Source organism: Myodes glareolus, chromosome 9 (assembly GCF_982192425.1).
Source record: "Myodes glareolus chromosome 9, mMyoGla1.1, whole genome shotgun sequence".
Classification (NCBI taxonomy): Eukaryota; Metazoa; Chordata; class Mammalia; order Rodentia; family Cricetidae; genus Myodes; species Myodes glareolus.
In genome coordinates, this window is record NC_142034.1 from 86,666,851 (window position 1) to 86,682,898 (window position 16,048).

Here is a 16,048-nt window from a genome sequence, read left to right on the forward strand (position 1 = left end):
CAAAAGTTTTCATCAGTCCTGAGGCAGAAGACGATGCCTGCCTGTGAAGTGTGTTAGTGTCTCCCCTCAGAGTGTCACGAGTGACAAGAAATGGTGGTTGCTCTCTGACGTTTCACTACCCGGATTGCCATTGTAAGTGACTTTGGAATTCAAACTATACTCACCTAGAGGTGACTTGCCTTTTATAATTTAAGCAGCTCTCATTTCAACAATGTGCTGGGCATCAGCCTCCCCTTCGATGGCAGGAGTACTATAAAGGCTTTTAAGCCACTCTCCGCGGAGGCACCCCATGCTGTTTTCCTTCTTGATACGTCTTTGCCTTCACTGTTAGCGATTATAAAAGACTGTATGTTGTTATTAGCCTTCATCTTAACTGAACCTAAGTTGTGATCAAACTCCTCAGTATTCATAAGTGAGATATAATTTTTACAATATTGGAAAAAAATAAACTCAAGTTCACTGCATCTAAAAACCCATCCAAACGTTTCTCCTTCTTATTGTGTTAACCAGCTTAGGCGTTTACTCCGTGGTGCACACACCTTTTTCAATTCCAAGCAACTGAGTGATGACTGAAGACTTAGGACAGCTAACAGACAGTGTGTGTGTGTGTGTGTGTGTGTGTATGTGTGTGTGTGTGTGTGTGTATGTGTGTGTGTGTGTGTGTGTGTGAGAGAGAGAGAGAGAGAGAGAGAGAGAGAGAGAGAGAGAGAGAACACTGTTGCTATGAAAAAACATCATTGAGAAACTGACAAGACACTTAATCCTACTCCCAGCCTGAGCTCTCTATACCTGTGGGACACAGCCTTTCAAATAAACAAGCCTATAGTTTTATGTCTGGGAAACCAACTGTTAGGAGGACACCGATGGCTTATCTGACTCAAAGCAAATTTTAGAGTAAGCCACCTCTACTGTGAAAGTTAGTTACTCAGTCCAAAGGCTGAGAAGCACGGGAGAAGCAGGAAAAAGGCTTAGAAGCAAACCCAAAGAGCAATAAGGAAAAGGGGTTATATGTTGTGGAAGCAACTCTGAAACGATGGGGGAGCTTGCCAGGTAGAAGTGTGGGAAAGAATTCTAGCCTGAAGGACAGAGGAGACAGGACAACTCTTTAACAAGCCCCCTAAATCTCCATAGCCCCTCAGGGCTCTTGGATACCACATTAAAAGCACATCCATCACTGCACAGATCTGTGATAGGAGCAGGTGCCGGGGCATTAATGAAAGGGCTGGCCAGGTCCTGCTTTCTGCCATCGCCTCTGAGCCGATGAATCATCATTTTCACCTAAACCACTTTGCACTAAGCAGGACAGATGATGGGAGGGCTTAATTGGGAATGACATGAAGTCATTCATTCTCCTCCAATGGAAAGCACAACCGTGCTGGTGGGGAACACACAAGTCATCCCTCAGAACATATAAGAGTAGCTTAATATGCGTCCCCAAGTGCCTAGTTCAAATATAAAGAGAAATATTAAAATTTACCTCAAAGAAAATCGATTCCTATTTTCCTTTTTAGCAGCTCAGGCAAGATATATATATATATAACTAACAGAATGGTAGGAAATGAAGAGTAACAAAAAGCGGAAAGAGTAGTGAGGAAGGAAAAGGAAATGGAACGCCTGCGTAAATAACAGTAATTAGATGAACATTGCATTCTGGTTAACTGTAAAGCTTTCAAATGAGACGGAATAGGAAGCTAAACACAGCTAGGAGAAATCAATCAATAAGGCGCATGGCAACAAAACTATTTTATGGGGAGTTTAAAGCAAAGACTTCTGAATAGAGCCAAGAGTTGGGCAGTTTTAGACGGCTGATTAAATGCATATGCTTTATGTTAAGCTAGTCAAATGGCCCCTGTGTTCGTCTTCCATTCGTTTTAGATTTCCATAAATGATAACTAATAGGGTGCTCTCAGTATCCCCCAGCTCTCTAGCGTACCAAGTATTCAACAGGGCGAGTTCAAATATGACATGCTTTTGTGGGCAATGCATGGAGGGGCCTTCTTTGGAGATGGGAGAATCAACTGAGTATAGTGAGGCAAAACTGCTGCGTGGTCTAGGCAGATCTTACCAGGAAGGGCCACAGGTGCCAGGAGCTGGTTTTATTTTTTCTTTCTTTTGGTTAATTTTGAAAATAATTGCTACTCTTACATTAATGCCACAGTAGCTCCACAGTCTTCTATGGAGGGTCTTCTGCCGAAAGATTGTTTGATCGTATAACTTTAAGGGACAAAGGTTTACGTTTTGTTCTCCTAATATTTCTTGAATGTATCAGGATCTTTTGTTGCAATTGTGACTGTGCCTTCTAGCTGTGTTACCAATGTCTGGTCATAAGAACCTGCAGGATTTAAAGTATCTTTTCTTTTTTTTTTTTTTTTTAGTAAATTTTATTAAATTATAAAAGTTTCCATTTCCGCCCCCCCTCCCAAGACCCTCCCACTCCCCCCACTCCCCCCTTCCTTCCCCTCCGTCCCCCAGGGCAGTCAGGGTTTCCTGCCCTGTGGGAAGCTCCAGCTCCCTCCCCCTCCCTCCAGGTCCAGGAAGGCGAGCGTCCAAACAGACTGGATCCCCAAAATCCAGCATATGCAGAGGAAACAGGTCCCAGTGTCATAGTCAATGGCTTTTCAGAAAGACCCCGGGCCAGCCACAGTCAGAGAATCCGGCCAAATTCCGAGAATCTGGCTAGATCACGTCCTCGTTCAGTCCCAGTCCGACTGGCCCTGGTAAATTCTCATCAGATCCGTTCCCTTGTATCAGTGGGTGATAGCATCCCTCGCAGTACTGATTTCGTCTTTCATGTTCCTCCTCCTTCCGCTCCCCCTCCGGACCTCGGGGGGCTCAATCCGTTGCTCCAATGTGGGCCTCCGACTGCATAGCCGTCCTTCGCCAGACGAAGGATCTATGGTGATAAGCAAAATATACATCAGTATGGTCATGGGCCACGGCCGATTCAGGCACCCTCTCCTCTGTCCAGAGAGCAATCTGGGGGATTTCTCCTTGGACCTGGGATCCCATATATAATCAAGTCTCCTGTAAACCCTAAAATGGCTCCCTTAGTTGAAATATACTGTTCCCTGATCCCATATTCATCCTACCTCCCTCCCCCCCCCCATCCCCGGCCACCAAGCTTTCCCCGTTCCTCCCCTACTCCCTTCTCTCTAGCCCTCTCCCCCTCCATCGACCCTCCCACCCCCCCCATGCACCCGAGGTTACCTGGAACTCTTGTCTATTTCCTACCTCGTGGTGGATAGCTAAATAATCTTCATCAGGTTCATCTTCTTATTTAGCTTCTCTAGGATCACGAATAATAGGCTCAAAGACCTTTAATTATGGTTAGAATCCACTTATGAGTGAATACATACCGTGTTCCTCTTTTTGGGTCTGGCTTACCTCACTCAGTAAAGCGTTTTCTATTTCCATCCATTTGCATGCAAAATTCAAGATGTCATTGTTTTTAACCGCCGAGTAAAACTCTAATGTATATATGTTCCACACCTTTTTTAACCATTCTTCTATTGAGGGGCACCTAGATTGTTTCCATGTTCTGGCTATTACAAATAGTGCAGCTATGAACATAGTTGAACAAATGCTTTTGTAGTATGTTAGGGAATCTTTAGGGTATATTCCCAAGAGTGGTACTGCTGGGTCCTGAGGGAGGTTGACTCCCAGTTTCCTGAGAAACCGCCACACTGATTTCCACAGTGGCTGCACTAGTTTGCATTCCCACCAACAATGGATGAGTGTTCCCCTCACCCCACATCCTCTCCAGCATAGGCTATCGTTGGTGTTTTTGACTTTAGCTATTCTGACAGGTGTAAGATGGTATCTCAAAGTGGTTTTGATTTGCATTTCCCTGATCGCTAAGGAGGTTGAGCATGACCTTAAGTGTCTTCTGGCCATTCGAAGTTCATCTGTTGTGAATTCTCTGTTAAGTTCAGTGCCCCATTTTTTAATTGGGTTAATTAGAGTTTTAGTGCCTAGTTTCTTGAGTTCTTTGTATATTTTGGAGATCAGACCTTTGTCTGATGAGGGGTTGGTGAAGATCTTCTCCCAGTCAGAAGGCAGCCTTTTTGTCCTACTGACAGTGTCCTTTGCTTTACAGAAGCTTCCCAGTTTCAGTAGATCCCATTTATTCATTGTTTCTCTTATTGTCTGTGCTGCTGGGGTCCTACTTAGGAAGAGGCCTCCTGTGCCTAAATCTTGTAGACTACTTCCCACTTTCTCTTCTATCAGGTTCAAAGTGGACGGATTAATGTTGATGTCTTTAATCCATTTGGACTTGATTTTTGTGCATGGTGATAGATATGGATCTACTTTCATTTTTTTACAGGTTGACATCCAGTTATGCCAGCACCATTTGTTAAAGATGCTTTCCTTCTTCCATTGTATACCTTTAGCTCCCTTGTCGAAAATTAGGTGTTCATAAGTTTGTGGGTTAATATCTGGGTCTTCTATTCGATTCCATAGGTCGACTTCTCTGTTCTTATGCCAATACCAAGCTGTTTTCAATACTGTAGCTCTATAATAGAGTTTGAAGTCAGGGATGGTAATGCCTCCAGAAGTTCTTTTATTGTATAAGATTGTTTTGGCTATCCTGGGTTTTTTGTTTTGCCATATAAACTTGATTATTGTTCTCTCAAGGTCTGTGAAGAAGTTTGATGGGATTTTGATGGGGATTGCATTGAATCTATAGATTGCTTTTGGTAGAATTGCCATTTTTACTATGTTGATTCTCCCAATCCAAGAGCAGGGGAGGTCTTTCCATTTTCTGGTATCCTCCTCAATTTCTTTCTTCAAAGACTTAAAGTTTTTGTCAAATAGGTCTTTCACTTCCTTGGTTAGAGTAACCCCAAGATATTTTATGCTATTTGTGGCTATCATGAAAGGTGATGCTTCTCTGATTTCCCTCTCTGCTTCTTTATCCTTTGTGTATAGGAGGGCCACTGATTTTTTGGAGTTGATCTTGTATCCTGCCACGTTACTAAAGGTGTTTATCAGCTGTAGGAGTTCTTTGGTAGAGTTTTTGGGGTTGCTTATGTACACTATCATATCGTCAGCAAATAACGAAAGTTTAACTTCATCCTTTCCAATTCGAATCCCCGTGATCCCCTTATGTTGTCTTATTGCTATTGCTAGAACTTCAAGCACTATATTGAAGAGGTATGGAGAGAGTGGACAGCCTTGTCGCGTTCCTGATTTTAGTGGAAAGGCTTTGAGTTTCTCTCCATTCAGTTTGATGTTAGCTGTCGGCTTGGTGTATATTGCTTTTATTATATTTAGGTATGATCCTTGTATCCCCAGTCTCTCCAACACCTTTATCATAAATGGGTGTTGAATTTTGTCAAATGCTTTTTCAGCATCTAGTGAGATGATCATATGGTTTTTTTCTTTCAGTTTATTTATATGATGGATTACATTGATAGATTTGCGTATGTTGAACCAGCCCTGCATCTCTGGAATGAAGCCGACTTGATCATAATGGATAATTTTTCTAATGTGCTCTTGGATTCGGTTTGCCAGTATTTTATTGAGAATTTTCGCGTCGATGTTCATGAGTGAGATTGGCCTGTAATTCTCTTTCTTGGTTGTGTCTTTGTGTGGTTTTGGTATTAGGGTAACTGTAGCTTCATAAAAGGAGTTAGGCAGTGACTCTTCTGTTTCTATATTGTGGAATACGTTAAGGAGTATAGGTATTAGCTCTTCCTGGAAGTTCTGGTAGAATTCTGCATTGAAACCATCTGGTCCTGGGCTTTTTTTGGTAGGGAGATTTTTGATAACAGCTTCTAACTCTTCGCAACTAACAGGTCTATTTAGATTGTTCACCTGTTCTTGGTTCAACTTTGGTATATGGTATTTATCTAAAAAAATGTCCATTTCTTTTACATTTTCCAACTTTGTGGCATATAAACTTTCATAGTAAGATCTAATGATTCTCTGAATTTCCTCTGTGTCTGTGGTTATGTCCCCCTTTTCATTTCTGATCTTATTAATTTGCATGTTCTCTCTCTGCCGTTTGATTAACTTGGATAGGGGTTTGTCAATCTTGTTGATTTTCTCCAAGAACCAGCTTTTTGATTCATTGATTCTTTGGATTGTTTTCTCTGTTTCTATTTTGTTGATTTCAGCCCTCAGTTTGATTATTTCCAGTCTTCTAGACCTCCTGGGTGAATCAGCTTCTTTTTTTTCTAGATCTTTCAAGTGTGCTGTTAAGTCTCCAATGTGTGCTTTCTCCGCTTTCTTTAATTGGGCACTTAGTGCTATGAACTTTCCTCTTAGCACTGCTTTCATAGTGTCCCATAGGTTTGAGTATGTTGTGTCTTTGTTTTCATTAAATTCAAGGAAGAGATTAATTTCTTTCTTTATTTCTTCCTTGACCCAGGGGTGATTTAGTAGTTGACTGTTCAGTTTCCATGAGTTTGTTGGCTTCCTGGGGGGAGCATTGTTGTTGAATTCTAATTTTAGTCCATGGTGATCTGACAAGACACAGGTAGTTACTAATATTTTTCTGTATCTGTGGAAGTTTGCTTTGTTACCGAGTATGTGGTCAATTTTCGAGAAGGTTCCATGAGCTGCAGAGAAAAAGGTATATTCTTTCCTATTTGGGTGGAGTGTTCTATAGATGTCTGTTAAGTCCATTTGATTCAATACCTCCAATAGGTCTCTCAATTCTCTGTTTGGTTTCTGTCTGATTGACCTGTCCATTGGTGAGAGAGGAGTGTTGAAGTCTCCTACTATTAGTGTGTGTGGTTTGATGACCGCCTTGAGTTCTAGAAGAGTTTCTTTTACATATGTGGGTGCCTTTATATTAGGAGCATAGATATTCAGGATTGAGACTTCCTCCTGATGAATTGTTCCAGTTATGAGTATGAAATGTCCATCTCCATTTCTTCTGATTGATTTTAGTTTGAAGTCGATTTTGTTAGATATTAGAATGGCCACGCCCGCTTGTTTCTTAGGTCCATTTGCTTGGAAAACCTTTTCCCAACCCTTTACTCTGAGTAAGTGTCTGTCTTTGTGGTTGAGGTGTGTTTCTTGTAAACAGCAGAATGTTGGATCCTGTTTTCGTATCCAATCTCTAAGTCTGTGCCTCTTTATAGGTGAATTGAGTCCATTGATATTAAGTGATATTAATGACCAGTGGTTGTTGACTCCGGTCATTTTTTTTTTAAGTAGTAGAGTGTATGTGTTTTTCTTCTTTGATTTGTACTTGTGAATGGTCGCTAGATGTTCGAGTTATTGTAGATCGTGTTGGGAATGTTGGATTCCTTCGGTAGTGATTTTCCTTCTAATATTCTCTGTAAGGCTGGATTAGTAGCTACGTATTGTTTAAATTTGTTTTTATCCTGGAATATTTTGTTTTCTCCGTTGATAGTGAACAATAGCTTGGCTGGGTATAGTAGTCTGGGTTTGCATCCATGGTCTCTTAGTTTCTGCAGTACCTCTATCCAGGATCTTCTGGCTTTCATGGTTTCCATAGAGAAATCCGGTGTAAGCCTGATAGGTTTACCTTTATAAGTTACTTGACCTTTTTCCTTTGCAGCTCTTAAAATTTTTTCTTTAATATTTATGTTTTGTGTTTTGATTATTATATGGCGCGGGGATGTTTTTTTCTGATCCAATCTATTCGGTGTTCTGTATGCTTCTTGAACCTTCATAGGAATATCGTTCTTTAGGTTGGGAAAGTTTTCTTCTATAATTTTGTTGAATATATTTTCTGGGCCTTTGATCTGCAGTTCTTCTCCTTCTTCAATCCCTATTATTCTTAGATTTGGTTTTTTTATTGTGTCCCAGATTTCCTGAATGTTTTGTGAAGAGAATTTGTTGGATTTGCCGTTTTCTCTGACCAGAGCATTTATTTTCTCTATGGTATCTTCAGAATCTGAGATTCGTTCTTCTATCTCTTGTATTCTATTGGTTATGCTTGATTCTGTAGTCTCCGCTCGTTTACCTAGGTTTTCCATATCCAGCCGGTTCTCGTTTTGTGTTTTCTTCATTGCCTCCATTTCAGTTTTCAATTCTTGGACTGTTTCCTTTACTTGTTTGATTGTTTTTTCTTGGTTTCTCAGGGTATCACTCACGGATTTACTTATTTCTTCAAACTTTTTGTTATATTTCTCATCCATTTCTATACTCATTTCTTCAAACTTTTTGTTATACTTCTCGACCAGTTCCTTAAGGGAGTTATTCATATCCTGTTTAAGGGACTCTATTGCTTTCATAATGGCACTTTTTTCCACTTCATCTAGGTTAGAGTGTTCAAATCCTTCTGTTGTAGGGTCATTGGGATCTGATATTTTCATGTTGTTTTTCAGATTGTTGGAGGAGGTCTTGCCTTGGCGTCTGCCCATCTCTTCGATCAAATGCTCTCTATTGGAACTTCTGGTATCGGGTCAGGTTCCCTTGTTGGGCAGGGAGTTCACTGATAGAATGCCTACCTTTCCCCAAGCAGGGTATTGAACCACAGGCACTGCCTCTTTCCGGGATGCCCCTATAGAGCAGGCCCAGTGTGCAAGGCAGCTGAGCTGGGGAAATTTTATGGGCTCAGTGGGAGGGGAGAAATATAGAAATTTGTACCTGGATGGAAGCTGGGATGGCAAGTGGGAGAGCCTAGCAGGGTGGAAACAGCACTGCAGGCTGACCTGGGAGTCTATGGGGTCGGGGAGAGTCCTAGCTCCCCCTCGCCGGGCCCCTGTCGTGGGCCCGAATCACCACTCCGAAGGCCCTCTGGATGGAAGCTGGGATGGCTGGCTGGGAAGCTAGCAGGGTGGAGCCAGCAGAGCAGGCTGACCTGGGAGTCTATGGGGTCGGGGAGAGTCCTAGCTTCCCCTCGCAGGGCCCCTGTTGCGGGCCCGAATCAACTCACCACTCCGAAGGCCCTCTGGATGGAAGCTGGGATGGCTGGCGGGGAAGCTAGCAGGGTGGAGCCAGCAGAGCAGGCTGACCTGGGAGTCTATGGGGTCGGGGAGAGTTCTAGCTCCCCCTCGCTGGGCCCGCGGGGGCCCGAATCAACTCACCACTCCGAAGGCCCTCTGGATGGAAGCTGGGATGGCTGGCGGGGAAGCTAGCAGGGTGGAGCCAGCAGAGCAGGCTGACCTGGGAGTCTATGGGGTCGGGGAGAGTCCTAGCTCCCCCTCGCTGGGCCCGCGGGGACCCGAATCAACTCACCACTTCGAAGGCCCTCTGGATGGAAGCTGGGATGGCTGGCGGGGAAGCTAGCAGGGTGGAGCCAGCAGAGCAGGCTGACCTGGGAGTCTATGGGGTCGGGGAGAGTCCTAGCTCCCCCTCGCTGGGCCCGCGGGGGCCCGAATCAACTCACCACTCCGAAGGCCCTCTCTAAAGTATCTTTTCTTTAAAAATCACTTAGAAACACGTGCTCTATCCTGGCCAATGGGACATGGGAGGCTGAATGAATGATGCAGGTTTGATCTTTCTGTTCAGGTTCTTGTAATACTGGTGCAAGGACATTGCATTGCACATGGGGACCCTGGGCGAGTCAGGGGAAAGGAAGAAGACCCTGATACGAGGTTATTTTCTACAGGAAGACAAAACAGCTTGGAAGGCTGCTGTTTTGCATTCTGACCTGCTATTGTATTTAATAGAAAGCTGTCTGTGTTATGACTTTCTGAAAGTCTGATATGTGAACATTCTTTACAAGTTTTTTTTTTAAAAAAAAAAATAACAAATATCTTAAATGAAGCCCGCTAATACTAAAAAGGGTTTCTTCGGGTAAATAAATTCTTGGTTCAAGAATGATATTCATTTAATCTGAAGCCTACTGGGTTTCCCACCTGTGAAATGGTACAATAAATGATGAAAGGAATTAAGACCTTATGCTATCAAGAAAATGTAAAGGATTATCTAGTGTGTGCACTAAAGAAAGGCGTGAGACATGTTATGCATTCAGGAAGTGTTCTGCTCCCCAACAATTACCAATTTTAAGATCTGGTTCCCTAGAGTGTTATATTAATTACTTTTGATTCCTAGTGAACTAATATATTGCTGGCCAAGTAAATGATCTGTTCTGATATGTGTGAAATGAATTCTGGAGAGAGTTGCAGCCTCGACTTTGCCATTTGTAAGCTGTGTGGCCTTAAACAGGTTACCCAAACTCTTTGCAAGCCAACTCTTCTCAAACGGAAAGCAGGGAGAACAGGGCTTTATGGGTATTACAGATAATATGAATATATATATATATATATATATATATCCTAGAGCTGGGTGCACTAGATGCATTTAATAAAAGGTCCATATTTTCCATTAAGTGTCAGATTTACTTGGAAACAATACATGGGTGTAGAAACATTAACCAATTGCAATATATTTTTCAGAAACTTTGAAGTCGTGCCCTCCACGTTTAATTAGCATGAAGCTTTCTGCAGAAAGGTGTAAGTTCATCAGTAGTCATTAGTCCTGCTGTGTCCCCTCATGATCTCCAGCAGTCCTGTGTCCAAATATCAGACCTGCTAGAAGATTATACTTCACAGTAAAGTGTCAGGGTCACCTTGTTGTCCTCTGCCTAGGCCATATCAGTGCGTAAACAACTTTAATCCATTATAGCAAGATCATTTCAGCCAAGAAGGACCCAATAGTTTAAAATCAGCAAATAAACAACAAATCTTATTTACTGACCATATACTAGGACCCAGAAATGATAATGAGTGTTATTGATGCCTGATGTCACTTATTGTGATATTTGGGAAAACAGAACTTAAACCATATAATTTTAGGCCGAAGTCTTGGCTCTGGTTCTCAGCTAGGTGACCTTGATACACTTTCTTTTCCATAGTTTGTGAACATTGTTGACAATAGTTGCTCCTTGGAGGTCTTTTGTAAGTATCAGTGAAGCAGTACACAGGGTATTTTGTGCATTGTACATGTATGGAATCACTCCTTCAATGGGCTAGTATGAGCTCTCTGGATTTCCTGGCGATCTCACATACTGACCCTTCTTTTTCTCACTGGAGTCTTCAGCTGTTCAAGAAAAAAAGACGAAGACTTTTCTGCCTCTCCAATTGCTAAAGGTGTCTTCCTACAGTCTCTACCATATTACTTCTCTCCCAACAAAAGCTCTTATGTGCATCTCCTTTGTCTTGAGTAGTTAGCAGAGGAATTTCACTCAGTGGTGCAAGTCAGGTTTTAAGAAGGCATAAACTCAACCTGTGTCTGATCAGGATGACCAACCTACTGCAAACGAATTGGGAATACTCATTGACAGCGCTCTGTAAACCCAAGAAGAACGCAGCAGCATCTCAGTGTTTGTTTAGGTTGTGACATCGTAAGAAATCATGCCGATTCCCCATATGATAGCGCCGTTTATCGCTTAATTAAAAATTTAAAAACAGTTTTTGAAGGTTAAGGGTTCCATCTAAAACTTCAAATCATTCTCAAGGAAAATTAATGAAAATTATTAATTGTTATAGCTCACTTATAAGACGCTAGATGAGGACATTATGAAAAATTAGTGAAATTATTATCAGATGGAATAATTAAAGATCAATTGTGAAATAATCACATAATTCTAGCTATACGCTATATCGCTCTTCATTAATCAAAGATAATCTGGAATTGCAATACTTAATTAAATGCAAGAAAGTGTTTGTGTGTGCTGGCTCTGAAAGGGGATAATTGGAGAGCGCCAAAGCTGTGCAGTTGTTAGCTTGTGCTGATTTTTGAGAGTGGAGAGCTGGAGATTCTGCAGGGTGGGGGCGGGTCACTTTAGACCTGCTGAACTCTCTTCTACCATAGATGCCAAGGCTTTCCCGGGAATACTAATCATTTCCTCTGCAAAGATTTGGTTTTTTTTCTTAATTCTGAAAACTGGGTTTATTAATTCATCAGTCAGAAGATAGTGACACGTGTGATTCAGGCATTTGCCTCTGATTTCAATGTCCTGTCAACAAAGTTTCCCTGGCTTTTCTTTGTTCACCATCTCAGAGCAGTCTTACTGATTGATGCTCACCATGATCCCCCAGAGGAAAGTTACTCTGCTCTCTTTCCCATTCTTAAACTAAGCCCAGATCCAAAATTCACTAGGAAGCCACTCACAGACAAAATACAGTATTTGAAAAGATTTATTGATTAATTGTTTTATTATTTTAATTGAAATAGCATCACATCACTCCCCTCCCTCCGTTTTCTCTACAGCCTTCCCAGCAACCCTCCCTCAAACACTTCCCATGCACCCCTACTCTCAAGTTGATATCCTCTTTCTCTTTGATTATATGTGTAACATGTGACATATATAAATATAAATATACATATACATACACAGTTTACTGAGTTCATTTTTTGTCGTATGTTGCTCTGTGGTTTTAAAGCTGACCACTCTGCATTGGACAACCAAGCAAGTGAGTCAACCATAAGAGAGTTTATTTCTTCTCCCAGGAGTCATTAGCTGCCTATAGTTCTTTGTCTAGGGGTGGGACCCTGTGGAATTCCCCGGCTCCCACATTAACAGGTCCAGTGATATTACTATTGTTCAGGTCTCATTTATGCAGCCATGTTTAGGTATGACTGTCTCCCAATAGACTTCTTTGTATTCTAGCTCACGTTGTATTTTTATCCCCCTCTTGCACAGTGTTCCCTGACCCATACATGCGGGAGCTATGATACTGATGTGTCTGTTGGGGCTGGGCTCCTGATGATCCATTGATCTTTGCATTGTGTTCAGTTGTCATTTTCGGTGATGGTCTCTGTAAACACAGAGACGGGTGGCAGTTACACTTGTCTGTGACTATAAGGATAAGATTTAGAATGTTCTAAGAAATTGTATTAGTCTGGCAAAATTACAGTAGTCATTTCTTTCTAAGGTCCATGATCTGACTAGCTCTGGGATACTGACTGTTATCAGTATCAGGCATGATTTTCCTCCTGTACAGTGAAGCTTAAATTAGTTAGACAGTTATTAGTTGGGACCAAAATGTGAATTCTCTGCTCGCAATCTTATAAATATCTTGCCATGCTGGTAATTGTTGTGGTTCATAGTGTTTAGTTCATGATGTTGAGTCTTGATAGGACTGTGAGCTTCTGACTCTTGGCAGCTTGCATAGTATCATCTGGAGCTATGAAAGAACAGAGGAGAAAGACTCTTAGGTAAGATTTAGCTCAAATCATCTTGTATCCTAATTTTGTGGTATCTTTAATAATAGATCCACCCTCAACTCCTGAGGGATGACCAAATATTGTATTGGTAATATATATATTGTTTGGGAGTTACCTAGACTATCCTAACCAACTTCTCAAAAGAAGGTTTCTTTTGTATAGTACTGGAGTTTTTGGTGGTCTTATGCTTTTGCGAGGAGCATTGTAAAATCATGTGACTTAATATTCTTTATATCTTAAAGAAGTATTTATTATATATGTTTGTTATATGTTATATACTGATATATAACTTTTACTTATATGTATTGTTATAAATATTATATATATATACATACATACATACATATACCTAAATTGCTATAGTGATCACGTGGTCCTCAGTTGCAAGTATACAATATGGAGTAACCATAGAAACCCATATGCGGGAGGGTGACTTTGAAGGATAATAGCAGAACATATGTGATATTGATAGGGAAGCAGAATAACAGGGATGGGGCTCCAACTGGAGAGGCATGAAAGAGTTCAATACAAAAGAAGGAGGAACAGGTAATGCTAAATTGGTTTGATAAATTCTCAAAGAATCATGCTATTTTATATTCACGTAAAATTATACATAACATGTGTGTTTGTGCATATGCATATGAAGACACATTTTTATTGAAATTATATGCATATGTGTTTGTAGGTATGTACAGGTACCCACAGAGTCAGATTCCCCTGAGCTGGAGTTATAGGTAGTTTATAAGCTATCTCATGTGGGTGATGGGAACCAAACTTAGGTCCCATGGAAGGGCATGAAGTGCTCTTAATCCACTGAATACCCCACCAACAGTTTTTAAATAAACACTGAAAAGTGAAATGAAAATGACACACAGCAAAACACATTTATTTTATCCCAGGGTGATTCTTTGTACATCAGTCCATCATTCTCCATGCACACTGACGTCTTTTTCTCACTATGGTATTTTCTTCTTCCCTCTTCTTAATTCATTCCTCCTTTTCTTTGCGTACAGAACCCTAAATCCCATCACACTGGATGACTAGAACACAATTTTGCTCATTGATTTGCCAGTTAACACATTGTTCATTTGTTTCCAGTTTCAGAAATCATAAATACAATAAGTGCTGGTCGTTGTGGATAAACCGTCTTATTCATATTGTAATTTCCTTTCTGTAATTGTTGCAAGACATTTTCTTTACCCTTCTTCACATAGTCAAGTAAGCAACACAATATTTAGGAAGCAGAGGAGGCTCTGTTGTCTTGCTCTGCATAAAAAGGCAAATGAGTGCAGGAATGTCATATTTCTAATGGGATGTTTCAGATAAGTCCTTACAATTCCTTCTTTACGGGATGTCTTCATAAGAAATAGGAGAGATTCTATTATTACTCTGAATTTGCAAGTTTGCCATCTGGGTCTCAGACAGGTTTCATGATTTGGCTAAGGCCATACATCTAAAAGGTGCAAAAGTCAGAATAACACTCTGCAATCTACACATGTCTAATCTGGGGCTCCTTATTCTATTATGAAGAATTTTTCCTTCCGTCGGTATGCATTTATCCTTACATATATAATGTTTAGTTGATGCTGTGTTGAGATGTCCATATTCATGAGAATTCCAAAATTTCATGTTCCCTTAAGAACTTGTGATTTGACTGGGATATTAATACATTTACACAAAAAAAATGAGCACCATTAGAAGGCAATAAAGTAAGAAAGTTAGATGCTTGGGTTCTGTACTATGCCAGATGCTATTGTTGGATTAATAGGTGTTTAATAATAATAAATGGAGTTATTTGAAAGATGCTCATTAAAGAAATGTCACTTGTAACACACATTAAGAGAGACACAGAAGGATTATGGATAGGGAAGGATCAAGAACTAGGCTTTGGTAACTTGATACATCTAGGTGACCAGGGGCACTGTGGAGCAACATCAATGGGAAGGACTTAGAGTCAAATTGAGCATGGAGGGTGGGACCCTTTTACTGTTGTGTCAAATGGTGTGGCCTTGGCCTAATGGATGGTATGGGGACAATGTAAACTTTTAAGAGTGACTGACATGGTACAAGTGCTATTTTACAAAGAATTCATTGGTTTTTCAGAATGGTGTAGGCAAGGGGAGGCCATGCCCACCTCCTATGGTCTAGGTAGAATGTGAAGACCAGGAAAAGAAAAAGACAAATCCAGCTGCTTTGACGATAATCAAACAAGTTCTTTCAGCCCTTCACTGACAGGCATTGGAATTTAGAGGCATTCAAATAGAATTCCTCTAGCAGCTAAATAGCCTCGTGCGAACAGAACCCAGTTTCACAGCCACAGAAATGGCTATAAAGCTGGGATGCTTTATAAGACTTAATTTTGGCCTGGAGCTTAATTCCCTTTGTGCTACAATTCACTGCCTGTCAACTTACCGAAGGATGCACCGACTTGCTTATTTCTGCTTCTCTTTGGAGTATAGTTTAAAATAGCACCCATCACTCTTAATCTCCACTATTTTCCAAAATGTTTCCCAAATTAATAAGTGCAGGATAGGAGGCAGTGACCCTGGAGGAGAATATGACAAAAATAGCTCACCCATAATTAGAAATGAAATTTCCTTTCATTGAGCAATAGGAAACTGGCAAGACCCAGCAGCTTTGCCTACCATGCAGTTCCAAGGGGTCCTTATGGCAAGTACTTCCCGTCCTCTCTCCTGCTGCCCAGTGGTCCAGGGGTTGCTTTCATTCTCTTGCCTGCTTTCACTCCACCAGCTTCACACATATTCACCATACCCCGGGCACACATGTAGGTTGGATGCTGGTAATTAAGTGAACAATTCTCATAAGCAGACCTCAATTAAACGTTTATGTGGGTCATAGCAACCCACAAACACACACTCTGCAACACAGGCGAAAGAGACAGCCCTTGATTGATTTGGAAGCTGAAGAAAGTGCTTGAACAGAACTTAATGGT